This window comes from Vipera berus (assembly GCF_964194415.1).
Source record: "Vipera berus genome assembly, chromosome: 2".
NCBI lineage: Eukaryota > Metazoa > Chordata > Lepidosauria > Squamata > Viperidae > Vipera > Vipera berus.
Window position 1 is genome coordinate 276,622,439 of NC_138203.1, and position 12,443 is coordinate 276,634,881.

The 12,443-nt window shown below is 42.0% G+C and overlaps 1 protein-coding gene across 4 annotated transcripts in view; it reads left to right on the top strand.

The window, feature by feature from the left end:
- LOC308664089 (uncharacterized protein) overlaps positions 1–12,443 on the top strand; it is a 71,447-nt gene that overhangs the window by 45,098 nt on the left and 13,906 nt on the right. For 2 of the 4 annotated variants that reach the window (XM_081321079.1, XM_081321080.1), the window contains exons 2-3: positions 204–490; positions 2,735–3,354. The gene's annotated coding sequence lies outside the window, so the exon portion shown is untranslated. The remainder of the gene's footprint in view (positions 1–203; positions 491–2,734; positions 3,355–12,443) is intronic. The other 2 variants (XM_081321083.1, XM_081321072.1) reach the window with 1 other exon arrangement.

A 12,443-nucleotide genomic window follows, 5' to 3' on the forward strand; every position in this document is an offset into this window, starting at 1 on the left:
CATCTAATGGATGGGGGTGGCCAATTGACATCTTCTCTCTTCCTTGTGGATGGCAGAATCCAGGGAGGGGTGTGAGATTTAGGTTTACGCAGATAAAAAAATTAGGAATGGAATATAAATGGATTCTGACACACAACTTCTGAAGGCAATCTGTTCCATTGGTTGATTGTTCTCACTGTCCGAAAATTTCTCCTTATTTCTAGGTTGAATCTCTCCTTGATCAGTTTCCACCTGTTATTCCTTGCCTGGCCCTCAGGTGCTTTCTGTGACAGCCGCTCAAATATTGGATGCCTGCTATCATGTCTCCCCTGGTCCTTCTCTTCACTAGAGTAGCCATGCCCAGTCCCTGTAACCATTCTTCATGTGTTTTAACCTCCAGTCCTATAATCATCTTTGTTGCTCTTCTCTGCATTTTTTCTGGAGTCTCACCCTTTTTTTATACTGTGGAGACCAAAATTGGTTACAGTATTTAAAGAAGGATTACAGAGACGTAAGTGGTAACTGAGAAATGCACTCTTCTGCCTAGCATCCCCTGCCTAGCATGAATGTCCTGCCTAAATTTTTATTTTTATTTCAAATGATACCGATTCTTAAGAAAGATTCTAATTTGGAGGAATGGCAGCGAGGTATCAATAAATTTGTGTGGGCAGGGAAAAAACCACGAGTTAAACTTAAGATTATGCAGGATACTCGTGAGAGAGGTGGCCTTAAATTGCCTAATTTTAAATTATATTATGAAGCTGCTGCATTAGTAGGAATAAGTGATTGGATTAACTTGACGCAAGGGAGGTTATTAAATCTTGAAGGCCATGATTTGTTGTTTGGCTGGCATGCATATTTGTTGTATGATAAGAAGGTAGACAACGTGTTTAGGGTGCATATTTTAAGACAGGCATTGCTGAGAGTTTGGAAGAAGTATAGACATAAGTTAAGTTGCAAGATACCATTTTGGGCAATTCCAAAACACGCAATAGAAAATATACATGCTGGCTTCAAACATGATGTGACTACGTACAAGGAGATCCTCAGTTTGGAAAGAAATGTTTGGTGTTTGAAATCATATAGCCTCTTGCGAGAAGAGAAGGTTGTTCAAAATTGGTTTCAATATACTCAGTTACGGGCCAGGTGGAAAGAAGACCAGAAAAATGGATTTGCAATGACTGATGAAAATTTGATAAAGCAAATTAGAAATCAGGGACCAGCACATATCAAACGGATATATCTTGCATTGATAGAGATTGACTCAGAACCAGAGCTTGTTAAGGATTGTATGATAAAATGGGCCCAAAACATCCAGGAAGTTATCACAATGGACATGTGGGAAAAGATTTGGGTGAGGAATGTAAAATTTACTCAAGCTCAAAATCTAAGAGAGAACTTTTACAAAATGTTTTATAGATGGCATTTAGATCCTAAAAAGCTTGCAAGTATGTATCCGAATTATCAGCCTAAATGTTGGAGGTGTGGTGATGAAGAGGCAACATATTTTCACATATGGTGGACATGTAAGAAGGTTAAGGCTTTTTGGATAAAAGTCTGGTGGAATATGCAGAAGATTTTTAAACAGAGGATAAAGTTTTGTCCGCAACTTTTTTTGTTGGGAATAATTGCAGACGCTACAGTTGTGGACACTAAGTTGATGTTGAACTTAATTACGGCGGTAAGACTTTTGATAGGCCAATATTGGAAGAAAGAGGAACTGCCGACCATAGAAGAGTGGACTTTAAAGGTTTCCGACCTGGCAGAGATGGCGAAGATTTCGGCCTATTTGAAAGATCATTCGCAAGAACGCTATATTATGGAATGGAGAAAATGGATTGAGTTTATCCAGAACAAGTATAGGGTTAAGAAGTCTTATGTAGCATTTGAATAAGTCTTCTTTCGTTTTTTTTTCTTTTCGTTTTTTCCTATCTTAGTTTCTTTTTATACATATTTAATATTATTAAGGCTTGTTTTATCATATATAAGCTAGAGAGTGATGGATTTTAGAGTTTATAGTTGTTAGTATATGATTGTTTATGATTGCTTTTTATATATATACCTTGTATTTAGCTCTGGGAAGTCGGGAGGGGGGGAGGGGGGGAGGTAGGGGGGGGAGGAGGGAGGGGGAAGGGGGGATTCTTAAAGGAAAATTGTATTTTAAAACTTTTCAATAAAAAAAAAAAGAAATGCACTCTTCTGCCTAGCATCCCCTGCTGGAGGAGAAAATCCAGCTGCTTTTTACAGCAAGGTCACGCATTGATCTACTCCCCAAGTGTAGTAGTAAGAAACAGTCACAAGATAAAATTCTTATCTTTAGAATTAATCCATTGGGTGAGCGAAGAGAGACAGGAGCTTGACCAGCAAGGTCAAAGGGAAGACATTTTTTTCTTTCACCCTTTTCTTTCACTTCTTTTCCCATCCACAACCAGAGATCTTACTTAACAAAATGGGCTACTTTCTTGGCAAGGTCCAAGCCTTTCATCTTCCATGTTCTGCGCTCGCCTAGCACCTTCTGTGAAACCCTTTCCATCTTCTACTGTCAGGTGATCTTTATTCTCAGCTGCAACATCTTCATTTGGAATAATACCTTTATTCAGACAATGCCAACTATTTCAAAACCGCACAGCCTCTTAATTTATTTGGGAAGAATTAATTGTGTTAATTAATTGTAATGTATACTTTTTTCTTTTCTCACATCTTCTGAAGCCATTTTATAAAAAACTAAAGTTACACTTTTCTTTGAATCTTATAGATAAAGAGGATGGCAATAAGAGCACCCTGGACAACTGAGAATAAGAAGCAGCTTTTAAAAGGAAAGGAAATCAAGCCAGAAATTCAAATATTTTCAATTTCCTTCAGAAATCCACAAAATTCTTCACTTTCCTCGGCAGGTGAGAGAGAAACAAGAGAAAACCAAGAAGATATTTGAAGCTGGTAAAAGTACACTTCACAAAACTCCACGATACATTACACAAAAAATCAAGAAAGTTCATTTTTTATTCCGAAAAAGAGGGAAATATCTGGAATTCAGTGGCAAGAAAAGGTCAATTAGACAGGCATGTACAGCATACAGTAAGGCAGGCCTCAACCTGTGCAGGAAAAAACCGACTTGAATCAAAGCACTACTAAATCAGGGATAGCCCATATTTTTGACCCCCTCAAGAATATCATTGGTGGAAAAGCTGCATGGATGTGCCAATTGTGGAAAAAACCCAAATGGTACATAACAACTGATTATGCACGAGAAGATCCACACTGTAGAAAAGCCATTGAAATGCTAGAACTGGGACAAAAGGTTTAGTCTAAACAGCTTTCTTGTGGTTCGTGGAAAGACACAGACAGAACAGATGCCCTGCAAATGCTCTCACTGAGGTAAATGCCTTAGCAACTAGAGCAACTTTGTGATACGTCAGAGGACTCACACCAAGGAGAAAGTGTATGAGTGTCCAGTTTGGGGAAAAGTTTCATTAGACATTCCCACCTCATGAGTCACCAAAGGACTCAAAAAGGAGATAAATTCTTTGAATGTCTGGACTGTGGGAAACGTTTCAGTCAGAATTCCCACTTGGTGATACACCTGAGGAGTCACACGGGAGAGAAACCCTTTGAATGCCCTGATTGTGGGAAACGTTTCAGTCAGAATTCCCACTTGTTGATACACCTGAGGAGTCACACAGGAGAGAAACCCTTTGAATGTCCTGATTGTGGGAAAGGTTTCAGTCACAGTTCCAGCCTGGTGAGACACCAGAGGACTCACACAGGGGAGAAACCCTATGAATGTCCTGTTTGTGGAAAAGGTTTCAGTGACCATTCCAAGCTGGTGAAACACCAGAGGACTCACACGGGAGAGAAACCCTTTGAATGCCCTGATTGTGGGAAACGTTTCAGTCACAGTTCCAGCCTGGTGATACACCAGAGGACTCACACAGGAGAGAAACCCTTTAAATGTCCCGAGTGTGAGAAAAGTTTCATTCAGTTTTCTAACCTGGAGACACACCAGAGGACTCACACAGGAGAGAAACCGTTTAAATGTCCCGAGTGTGGGAAAAGTTTCAGTCAGATTTCTAACCTGGTGTTACACCAGAGGATTCACACAGGAGAGAAACCCTTTGAATGTCCTGATTGTGGGAAAGGTTTCAGTCAAAGTTCCAGCCTAGTGAAACACCAGAGGACTCACACAGGGGAGAAACCTTTTGAATGTCCTCATTGTGGGAAAGGTTTCAGTCAGAATTCCAGCCTGGTGAAACACCAGAGGACTCACACAGGGGAGAAACCCTATGAATGTCCTTATTGTGGAAAAGGTTTCAGTAACCATTCCAGCCTGGTGAAACACCAGAGGACTCATACAGGAGAGAAACCCTTTGAATGTCCTGATTGTGGGAAAGGTTTCTGTCACAGTTCCAGCCTGGTGATACACCAGAGGACTCACACAGGAGAGAAACCCTTTGAATGTCCTGATTGTGGGAAAGGTTTCAGTCACAGTTCCAGCCTGGTGATACACCAGAGGACTCACACAGGAGAGAAACCCTTTGAATGTCCTGATTGTGGGAAAGATTTCAATCACAGTTCCAGCCTGGTGATACACCAGAGGACTCACACAGGGGAGAAACCCTATGAATGTCCTGATTGTGGAAAAGGTTTCAGTGACCATTCCAGCCTGGTGAAACACCAGAGGACTCACACAGGAGAGAAACCCTTTGAATGTCCTCTCTGTGGGAAAGGTTTCAGTGAGAATTCCAGCCTAGTGAAACACCAGAGGACTCACACAGGAGAGAGACCATATGAGTGTCCAGTTTGTGGGAAAAGTTTCAATTACCGTTCTAGTCTGGTGATACACCAGAGGACTCACACAGGAGAGAAACCTTTTGAATGTCCCGATTGTGGAAAAAGTTTCATTACAACTTCACACTTGGTGATGCACCAGAGAACTCACACAGGAGACAAACCCTTTAAATGTCCTTTTTGTGGGAAAAGTTTCAGTCATACTTACAGCCTGTTGAGGCACCAGAGGATTCACATGGGTGGACACCTGTCAAATATCCATTCTGTGGATGGTACCTCAAGCGTAAATCACCCCTTATTGAATACAAGAACTTTGACATGAGGCAAAAGCTGATGAATTTAAAGAAGGTTTGATTTTTATTTCGGATCTCCCATTGAGAGTGTAGGTGAGAAATTGACTATTTTAATTCTGGCCTAATCCTTTTTAGTCCACTTCTCAGGATTAGACCAGTTGGCAGAGAGAAATAAGTGGAAATTATTAGTTTGATAAAGGCTAGCTTTTTATTTCTGGTTTTCAGCAGAAATTACTGGATATTTCCTTTTGCAGAAGTTGTACAATTTGTCAAAAACGCTTTTGGGTAGTGTTTTTTTGTATATTGATTATGGAATTCCCCCCTGTGGAGTTTCATTCTTCTGCCTTGGTGTCCTCCAGATTTTGAGCACCAGAATTCCCCAGCCAACATACAAATAGTCCTCGAGATAACAATTTTTACCTCAGTTACGGTTGCATCTTGCAATGGTGGTTAAACAAGACTCCCTTGATGAACTATCCCACCTCTTTCTCTCCCTGATGAAGCCATTTAACAAATTTAAGTCCTCTGTGCCTTTTGAATGTGAAGAAGAGCAGGACATGCATCCGTGGGCTATGTTAGCATGTCATGAAAGCACAGACCCATGTTTGCCTTCCAAAGACCTTTCCCTTTTAGTTCCCCCCAGGCCTTTCTCTTCCCCACAGGATCCCCACAGTCTTTCCCACTTCCCTTGGATCCCTTCAATCCTTAAGCCCACCACACCACGCCTTACAGCCTCCTCCTCCATACCTTTTGAAGATCTCTGAACCTCAAGTTGGTGAAGGAGGGCAGGGGCCATATGGTGGACTTGTGGAAGCAGCTGCTATTTTGCCACACCTGCCTCTGAGGCAAATTGGTGGCTGCATTTTGGTCACTGTTGCCTGGGCCTGGGACTGACCGTTCAGTTCTGCTACCATAACCCTTTGTAGACTGTGTTAAGAGACTGTGGGCACAGTGAAAATGATGGCTGCCTCCAGGAGGTCTCCAAAAAGGCAGACTGTATCCATGGGGCACAAGTGGACAAGTACCACTTGCGCCATTGTGCTGCATTTGCCAATAAAAACCAATGCAGTCCTAGGTTGCAGCAACAGTGTCAAGACAACAGGAAGAGATAGAATTGCTTCACACAGTGTTGGTAACATCACATTTCACATGCTGTATTCAGTTTTGGTCACCACGATAACGAAAAGTTTTTGAAATCTTGCAAATTGTGCAGAGAAGAGCGGTAAAGATGATAAAGGGTCTGGACACTAAATCATTTGGTGATCAGTTGTGGGAGCTAGGTATATCTAGGCTATCAAAGGGCATCATACTTGAGGGACATGATAGCTGTCTTCCAGTACTTGAGGGGCTGTCACCAGGAAGAGGGGATTGACTTACTCTCTAAGGCACCTGAGGGCAGGACAAGAAGTTTATTAAAATGAGATCCAACATAGAAGTAAAGAGAATTTTTCCATCACTGAGAGCAATTAATCAATGGAATAGCTTGCCTCCAGAGACTGTGGCTGTCTAGGACAATCACTTAAATATGAGCCAGCAGTGTGCTGCAGCTGCCAAAAAAGCCAACACATTGCAACTTCTGAAGATAAGTTATTTCACCTGTTAATTGTTCTCACTCTTAGGATGTTTCTCTTTAGTTCTGCATTGCTTCTTTACTTCATTAGTTTCCTTCCATTGTTTTTTATCTCACCTTCTGGTGCTTTGGAAAATAGGTTGGTCCCCTCGTTTTTGTGGCAGCCTCAAATTTTGGGAACACGGCTATTATATCATCCCTGGTCCTTCTTTTCACTAGACTAGCCATACGCTGGGCAAAATGTTTGGGCGCACAGCAAACAGGATGGCACTAGTGCCTGTGTGGCAAAAATGGGGCGGTCCTAGAGAGTGTCATCTGGGTACTAGCACCGCCCTGTTTGCGTCGCAGGTGCTCACGGCCCCTTTTATGTGCGTGCACGCACGCGCGTAAAACGTCCCCCTCTTTTCCTCCAGTCCGCCAACCAAGAATGGTTGGAGACATCTGGATTTAATAAGTTAAGTAAGAAATGACTAGTATAAACGACTGTGTAAAAGTAAAGTTGAAGTTGTAACCTTATTATATTTTACTATGCTAAAAAGAGTCGGAAGTCAACATTTTTCTCCTCCCTCTATGCCATTTTCCTTCTTCCCTTTTTCCTACCCTTAGTTTCCCACTATTTTCTTTGTATTTTGTATTTTGAATAATAAAAATAATAAAAAATTGAGCAAAAAACCCACTGAACCCTGCAGTGATTCACTTCACAACTATGGCAAGAAAGGTCATTGTGGGTTTTTTCGCACCCGGCGGGCTCCTCATGATCTTGCCAATGAATGAGGACACATCTCTCTGAGCTTTCTCGGGATGAGGGCCCAGACCGAAGTCCCAAGCTCTCTTTTATTGAGATACCAGCAACGCATCAGCAACAAGCAATTAGCAACAAACAATTATCTAAGCGTTCAGCTATCCATGAAACCGTTATCTTAAGGTTGCGAATGGTTACATCTCAGCCATGCACTAAGCAATTATCTTAAGGTTATAAATCAGCTACTGTCTGTATGGAATGTCTTTGTTCTTGTAACTATCTTGTATGTGTTACTTTCTTTTTTTTTTTTTTATTGAAAAGTTTTAAAATACAATTTTCCTTTAAAAAACCCCCCTTCCCCCTCCCTCCTCCCCTCCCTACCTCCCCCCTATCTCCCCCCCTCCCCCTCTCCCTCCTCCCTCCCCTGCCTCCCCCCCCTCTACTTCCCCTCCTCCCCCCCTCCCCCCCCCCCGACTTCCCAGAGCAAAATACAAGGTATATATCTAAAAAGCAATCATAAACAATCATATACTAACAATTATAAACTCTAAAATCCATCACTCTCTAGCTTATATAGAGTAAACCAATCCTTAACAATACTAAATATGTATAAAGAACTAAAATAAAAGAAAACTAGCATCATTCCCATCTATTTTCTTCCACAATTCACTATTACCTAGACATATTCTCACTTACACATCACAAGCGCCTATCCCTATTAACCTCTCTAGCCAAAATAGGCTATAATAGATAGTTCTTACACAAATTAACCCGCATTAACCCACAAAACTTTCTTCCTCTTCCTCTGTAGTAAATTATCCATTAATTCCAAATTGAAAATTCTGTTACCATACATATCATCCCAAAACTCTTAAAAACACAACTACCACTTGACTATAAGTATATTGTGGAAGTTCCATAGATTTCTACTGGTCTTATTTTTTTATCTTTTTTGAGCGTTTTAAGGCAGCACGCGTCACCCTCTGTTCTCTAGGATCATCCAAAAGAGTTGCAGCTTGATCTCCTCCTGTACCCTTCTGGTCTATCTGTCCATCTTCATCCTCTTGATGTTCTCCTTCTCCAGATCCCTCTGCAGCTTCCAGAAGTGTTGATGGGGTTGCTTTTAAAACATTGTTGTAAAAATCATGCGCTTGCTTCACAGTACCCAAACAGTACCTTTTGCCATCATACATGAAGCTCAACCCAGCTGGGATCTCCCATCTAAACCTTATATCTCTTTGCTTGAGCTCTTGCACAAGAAATATAAAGTCCTTCCTTCTCTTTAAAATCTTTGGAGGAATTTCTTTTAGAACCAAAACTTCTTGACCAGCAATCACAACTTTAGTATCATAGGCAGCTTGTATAACTTCATCTCTAATTTCCCTTTTTACAAAATAAACCACCACATCTCTAGGCAACTTTCTCTGCTTAGCAATCCACAAATTCACACGAAACACTTTGTCCATGCCTTGTTTTATTTCAGATGCTGGATGGTTCAATACCCCCTCAAAAGCCTCAGAAACCAGCTGCTTTAAATCTTCCTTAATATTCTCTTTTAGGCCTCTAATTCTAACAGCAAACTGCATCTGGTAAAATTGAGCCAGACTCTGTTCGCTATCCATTTTGTCTTTTAAATCTTCAATTTCCAATACTTTTGCTTCTAATATAGCATTCTTTTGAGTCAAGTCTTCCACTTGGTCATCCAGCACCTCCACACATTTAGCTACTTTATGCACTGAGGACAAAATGTCTACCTTCATCTCTCTAAGTTTCTGCTCCATCCTTTCTTCCATTCTCTGCTCCAATTTCTCCAATTTCTCCTCCATCTGTACAAATTTAACACCCATTGACTCCAAAATTAACTGGGTATGTTTTTCAAGATCCTTCGATGTCAATACATCAGGAGAATGCAACGCCTGCAGTAATGATTGTTGTTGCACCGGAGAATTTCCAGCACTCCGAAAAGTTCTAGGGGGAGGTTTAGCCGCCATCTTTTACTTACAATTGTGACGCACTTTCACTTTAAGTTTTAAGCAAAGTCCATCAAGCTTGAGAGTAAAATAAAATAATCCTCTTCATCTCTTCATCTTTCCCTCTTGTACTGCTCTGCCTGCTCTTTTCCTTTCATAGTCTCTCCTTCAAGCAGGGATGGTCGCAGACGCCTGGCTCTGCTCCATAAAGTCCGGAGCAGAGACACTAGCCAGCTGGGAGCAGCCCAGGCTACGGGGGAGTTCAATCCTTCAGCCGCCCAAGCTCCAAGCTCAGGCGGCCCCGGAGAACTCGACCCCTACCTGGGGGCTCACCCCCTCCTCTTCTCCCGAGGAGGGGGCTTCAAATTCGCCCGAACAGCTGATCGGCGCTGTTTCGGGCGAAAAATCACACAGCTGAGCCGCGGGCAGCCCGGGAAGGCTGTCTCCGGCGCCGCGGAGCCACCGGAAGTCGTATGTGTTACTTTCTTGTACGTGTTCCAACGGGTGTCCGTCTGCACGTAGCAAGGTCATCTGATTTTTGGTAAAACACAACTTATGAACAGAAACGAAACTTATCTCTGCCCTGAGCCAGACCTGCGCCATTTTATGTGAGCCTAAGGTGGAAATATCACAGGTTTCCTACATCTCCTTCCTTTTTGTTTTTTGACCCAAGGGGCTCAGGAGGACAGAGATGTGGTGCATTCCGTTGCTAAGCATAAGGCTTTCTTTTGGCCCTCCTCGCCATCTGTGTCTAATACGAAGGAGGCCTTTTCAATGGCACGGTCTAGTATTTGACTCAAGGTCTTCTTGAGGCAATAACTGATATTTCTTTTCCCACAAGGCATTTACATGCTTGATGGCACGTTGTTCTGCTATAAATGAAATGCTATTAGAAATAGTTCTAACAAAAATAGGTAAAATACAAGGCAAAATAATACATCCTAAAGCAATCATACTAATTAAAGCTACAATAGCTTGCAAACCAGGTAATTTGGGAAACCAGGAGCCAAATAATTCCTGAAAGTTAAAACCATTCCATGTTTGAACAGGAACATGAGCTACTTTAATCATTTTATCTGTGATCTCCTGAATCACTTTCCCACTGTCATCAATTTCAATACAACAATTTGTAAGATTAAATTTTCCACATACCCCCCCTTCTTTAGCTAAGAGATAGTCCAGGGCCAATCGATTTTGCATAATATAAATGTTTTGGTTATTGTTGTACTTAGCTTGGTGGTAACCATACAGAGTTCACATTGTCCCTCAGTCTGAGTATCAGTGGAACGTTGACACCGGGACAAAACTTTATACATGCTCATCTGTCTTGCCTTGGTCTTATAACGATGCGTGTAAACAAACAAGTCCTGGGAGAGGGGAGGTTTAGCAAAGTTATCAGTGGAAGCAAGTTCTACCCAGTCTTTAAATTGGCGTCCTCTACTGAAACCTTGACAATAATAGAAGCCAGTGGTCCTGGGGCTAACAAGAAGTTGAAGCAAAACTCGACATGGATGATAATGATAAATGACCATAGACTCGTTGTTGACAACAGGTTGTTCCTTCTGGGTCCATGTGATGGGGCAATAAGGTTGAGAGTGATCTGAACAATGAAAATAATATCTCCAGTATGTCCATAAACAAAGATAGGGCCAAGCATCACTCCATGGTGTGGGGATCGAGAGGGGCGAGGATGTGGCTGCCAAATGTCTCGAACCCCTATCCAATAATGTTCAAAATTATCAACGATGTCTTAGCCAAAACACCAATAGTTGGCGGTTTGATTGATCATGGGTGGAAAAAGAATCAAGGTTAGCACTGAGTCTTGAATAAAAACAGTGTGAAAAGAGTCATTTTTGACTGAAACCAATGTCAAAGGTGTGAGCCATTGTAAAGAACGGGATGGGATAACTGGTGAAGTGGAGGCACAATGAAATACTGCAGGCTGAGTAGACGGCAAAACTTGACATCTGGGGTAAGCTTTCAGATGGAATTGTGTTTTAGTGGCATCAGTCAGTGGTGTTAGAACAAGGCTGAAAAAAGTCACAAACCATTCTGTCGTCTTTAGCGGGGTCCGTAGTTGTTTTTGTGGAGGCATGATATGGGCGAACATGACGACCAGGGATCCACAGCACTTTGTCTGGCAGTTGGACTGTAGCATAGCCTCTGCCCCAGGTGATAAGGTCTGCGGGGCCTTGCCAAGTCAGGTCTGGAAGTTGTCGGTACCAAACCTGTGGCTTAGGGAGATCTGAAGAAGAAGAAGAAGAAGAAGAAGAAGAAGAAGAAGAAGAAGAAGAAGAAGAAGAAGAAGAAGAAGAAGAAGAAGAAGAAGAAGAAGAAGAAGAAGAAGAAGAAGAAGAAGAAGAAGAAGAAGAAGAAGAAGAAGAAGAAGAAGAAGAAGAAGAAGAAGAAGAAAAATGCCGCTCTGCAGCTGTGGTTAAGGGATGGCCAGTCAAGTTTGAAAAGTTCAGAGTGTAGAGGCAAAGGTTAAGAGTTTCTTGCACTGCTGGGAGGTTGGGGTTTCGTTTTCCCCCGTTCTGATTTTTATAGCGATCTAAAGCATGTTTCAAAGTTTGGTTAGCTCTTTCCACCAAGGCTTGGCCTTGGCTATTATATGGAATTCCAAATTTGCGTGTGATTTGCCAATGATGACAAAATTCTGCCATGGCTTGACTGCTATAAGCAGGGCCATTATCTGTTTTGAGTTCTTTTGGACATCCCAGCACTGCAATGCTGGACGAATACAATGATTAATGACATGTTTGGTGGCTTCTCCCCTTTGGGGGGTAGCCATGATGAATCCTGAAAAGGTATCAATTGAAACATGCAAATACTTCCATGGGGCAAATGGTACATATTGTGTGACATCCATTTGCCAAATTTGGCAAGGCTCCAATCCCCTGGGATTGACACCCATAGGGATTGCAGTTGCTTGTTTACTGCAGGTTGGACACTGCTGGCGAATTGCAATAGCTTCTGCAGCGGTGATGCCACACTGCTTTTGCAAAGCTTTGGAATTTTGATGAAAATATGAATGACTTTCCCAGGGGGTGAGGGGTTGCAAAGAACAGGCTGAAGGTCCGGAGGCAGCCTGATCTGCAACATTG